Source organism: Esox lucius, chromosome 8 (genome assembly GCF_011004845.1).
Source record: "Esox lucius isolate fEsoLuc1 chromosome 8, fEsoLuc1.pri, whole genome shotgun sequence".
In the NCBI taxonomy this organism is placed as follows: Eukaryota; Metazoa; Chordata; class Actinopteri; order Esociformes; family Esocidae; genus Esox; species Esox lucius.
In genome coordinates, this window is record NC_047576.1 from 31,123,735 (window position 1) to 31,127,879 (window position 4,145).

At 39.3% G+C, this 4,145-nt stretch overlaps 1 long non-coding RNA gene across 1 annotated transcript; it reads left to right on the forward strand.

Moving 5' to 3' along the window:
• Positions 1-1,706: 1,706 nt before the first annotated feature.
• LOC109616032 lies at positions 1,707-3,630 on the forward strand. The gene is made up of 3 exons (XR_002197066.3): positions 1,707-1,863; positions 2,525-2,580; positions 3,532-3,630. It is a non-coding gene; the product is annotated as an uncharacterized LOC109616032 (long non-coding RNA).
• Positions 3,631-4,145: the final 515 nt, after the last annotated feature.

A 4,145-nucleotide genomic window follows, 5' to 3' on the forward strand; every position in this document is an offset into this window, starting at 1 on the left:
TGTTTTCAGCTTCCAGGAATTGTGTACAGATCCTTGCAACATGGGGCTGTGGATTATCATGCTGCACAAAAATGGGCCTCAGGATCTCATCACGATATCTCTGTGCATTCAAAATGCCATCAATAAAATGCACTTGTGTTCGTTGTCCATAACACGCCAGCCCATCCCATAACCCAACCTCCACCATGGGCCACTCGAGCCACAACGTTGACATCAGCAAACCACTCACCCACACAATGCCATACATGCTGTCTGCCATCTGCCCTGTACAGTGAAAACCGGGATTCATCTACGAAAAGAACACCTCTCCCAAGTGCCAGACGCCATCGAATGTGAGCATTTACCCACTCAAATCGGTTACGACGACGAACTGCAGTCAGGTTGAGACCCCAATGAGGATGACGAGCATGCAGATGAGCTTCCCTAAGACGTTTTCTGACAGATTGTGCAGAAATTCTTTGGTTATGCAAACCGATTGATGCAGCAGCTGTCCGGGTGGCTGGTCTCAGACGATCTTGGAGGTGAAGATGCTGGATGTTTAGGTCCTGGGCTGGTGTGGTTACATGTGGTCTGCGGTTGTGAGGGTGGTTGGATGTACTGCCAAATTCTCTGAAACACCTTTGGAGACGGCTTATGGGAAATGAACATTCGTGGAAATTGCTGCAGTCAGTATGCCAATTGCGCGTTCTCTCAAAACTTGCGACATCTTTGCCATTGTGCTGTGTGATGGAACAGCACATTTTAGAGTGACCTTTTATTGTGGCCAGCCTAAGGCACACCTGTGCAATAATCATGCTGTCTAATCAGCATCTTCATATGCCACACCTGTGAGGTGGATGGAGAAGTGCTCAGTACACAGTTTTAGACAGATTTGTGAAGAATATTTGACAGATTTTGTGTACATAGAGAACGTCTTAGATTTTTTCTGTTCAGCTCATGATAAATGGGGGCAAAATCAAGTGTTGCGTTTATAATTGTATTCAGTGTATGTATTTCTTTCACATATTAGTTGTTTACTTTAAGAAACAGTATGTCATATTTGCATTATTTAACTATGTATAAAATAGTAACGTTTGATAAAAATGTTTATGCCCCTTTAAGTGAAACAATAATGAATGCATTTTTATTAGATTTTTGTAATAGTGGCTCATTATTCCACTATTTGTTCTCAAAGTGATCAAAAACTGTCCTCCAACTGATGACAACAGGAAGTAAAAAAATATTGTTCCTTGGGATTTCATGACAATAATTATAATCGTCATTAAGATTCTAGTTAAATTGGTTTTACAGAGATTGCATTATATTTTCCTGCCACTGATGAACATTTGTCACCAGCCATGCTAAATACAACCCATTTCCTCACACGTTTATGGCCTCCTGCATGTGTTTTTTGGGCTGTTCTGTGTGCCAAGGTAATTCCCTACACAGGGATTAGCACCTTTGTGAGATTTCCAGACCTGGCTACCATCTGTACCTTGTGACAAGGAAGTGCCTTGTCACAATCCGTAACCTTTTTCATATATCTGGATCTGTGCAGATGGCTACAACCCTCTCCGCGCTGTTTCATACCGCAATCAGTGTCCATCTGTGAGGCTTTGATTGGGCCAATATTAAAACTTCAGTAGGGGTTGGTATGGAAAGATGAAAGGAGAGACAGTTCAAAGGTAGATAAAATGCTTGTTTTTGTGTGTGATAGACAGACAGAGTGAGAGAGTGTAGTTTTGGTGGTGTTTCCTTTCGTCACTTGACAAAGACTTCCTTCTGCATTTCAAATGTCTTTGACACAGTTGATTTCTATTCAGGTTTGGAAGTCTTGAGGAGGAAGGACGTTGCTAAAATGGTGCATGCATATGAAATGAAAGGGTACATTTTTTTAAAGTTATTTTATATATTATTTTGACTGAACAAACTTGAGGAAAGCACATAATGCCTAGTTTGTGCAGGATGAAATGTTTTGTCAGGCTTGTATTTTAGCAATATGCAATTACCCTGTAATGTGCTCCTGGCTTAAAATGTGTCTTTGTTTCTCAGGGTTGATGTTGTTAACATCAAGCTTATACATTATAATGAGCAGGAGATTTATCAGTGTTACGGACCGCTCTACTTTTGAATGGAGGAACTGGACAAATGTGGGAGAGGATAATTAGTGCCAGAATTAATGATTCTTAGTAAATTCATTTTAAAAAGGTTTCATGTTGTATTGGTTGACACTGGATGAAGTTACCCTAAAATGGTTAGGTCTACATATGCATATATACATGACCAAGTGTTATCTAGTTTATGTTACATTAAAGTTTTCTAATAAACACCTGAAATGTATGCCAGTGCATTTTTAATGGTATATCAATATGTTATATAAATACTCGTTTTTAAATATCAAGTGCTTCAACATGCAGTAGATATCAGTTTTAAAGAATATTACTTCAGGCTCTGTCTTATCCAAATTCTCTGGTTAACCTCTATGGCCTTCATGAATTGGTTTTCGTTTGCCATGAAATCACCTTGACTTCTTGTGACTCCACAGTCTTCATTTCCCCTTACATGGTTGATTAGGGGCTCAGCATTGGTGTTGACGGGATGGTAAGATTTCCAACTGTTTCTACTGTATGGTCCGTCTTGAGGTTGCTGTCATCCTGTAATGTGATTTATGAATAGATGTTTACTTGTTGTTGTCCACTCCCCATGGTTTGAGTCCTTGAAATTCATTTGGAATTCACCATTGGTTAAGACACTGTATGTAGTCTGTTCATAGACTAAAGTTCAAGAAATGTATGAAAAAAATGTATATTGATGGGTCTCGGCAAAGGCACCTTTTTTTTCTGACTGAGCATTTTAAATATCTCATTAAAGCTCTAGAATCTTCTATACTGAATACATTCTGCACATGTATTTTCCCCCCTGATATTTTCTGTATGCACATTAGGTCAATAAATCCTGGCCACAAAAGGAAGTGTAGACTTTTGATATCCACTGTAGCTGTGTGTGTATACACACATAGCCTACAACATGAGGTGGATATTCACCCACTAACCCAAACTGATTTGATCAGTTCAGTGAACAATAATTTAAAAATGTTCTCTCTTGGTTTTAGTTTGTACCCCTTCCAATATACGTGTTTAAGTATTTTAGAAGCTTTCTTTGGTAGATATGTTATTACATGAGCCATTTGTTACCCAAATACAATGGCAATGGTTTTGGCTGTATTTTTGTTTTGTAACTGATTTGCTGTACATTTTCAAGTGTATGCCATTATAATGGGGCTTAACACAATTCACATCTCAGCATTTATATTACGTAAAGCTATTTATATCATGTGTGGGTACATTTGAGTAGAAATCTGACTAATCTAACTGATAAGACAACAATAGACCTAACTGTCTAACTTTGACAGATGTATTTCAATCATACTTCCTAAATTCATACCTGTCCATATGCATTCCCAGTCACATGAATCCATAGATGACGGCCTAATTAATTTCAAGTGACTGATTTTCTTATGAACTTTTACTCAACTTTTTGCTCACTATACAGTATGTGAGCAACAGAGGTGCATCCTGTGACGACTACGACCTCTGCTGGTTCACCTCCCCCTGCAGCGGGCGGGCCCCGGCGGTCGACGTCACCGGCTTTCTGACACCACCGTCTCATCATGCATTTCACCTGTGTCTCGTTTAGTGCACCTGTTCATCATCGCTGTTTCCCCCGGTATATATGTTCCCTCTGCTCCCCCTGTCTTTGTGTGTGATTGTTCTCTGCCACAGTCAGAGCTGTATGCGCTTGTGTAAGACGCTCGTTCTGTTTATTTTGTGCTATTCATATATAAAAACCTTCATCCGCCACGCCTTCTCCGGTTCCTCCTTTGCTTCCTCAACCTAAGCCATGACACATCCTCTTCTCGGTCTAACTACAGTACACTGCAATGGCTGCACTTTTGGTCTCAAAATAACAGTTGCGCAAGTCTAGATATAAATAATTTAAAACCATACCCTTGAAATAAAAAGAATCATGATCCTACATTTTTATTTGGGATCAAGTTATTTACATTTTGAGTAGTAGTTTTATACATTGCCCAGTTAATTGACTTCAAAAACATTTCTCAGATGGCTCAATGCATTGCACAACACTGTATATTTATCAAATAGATG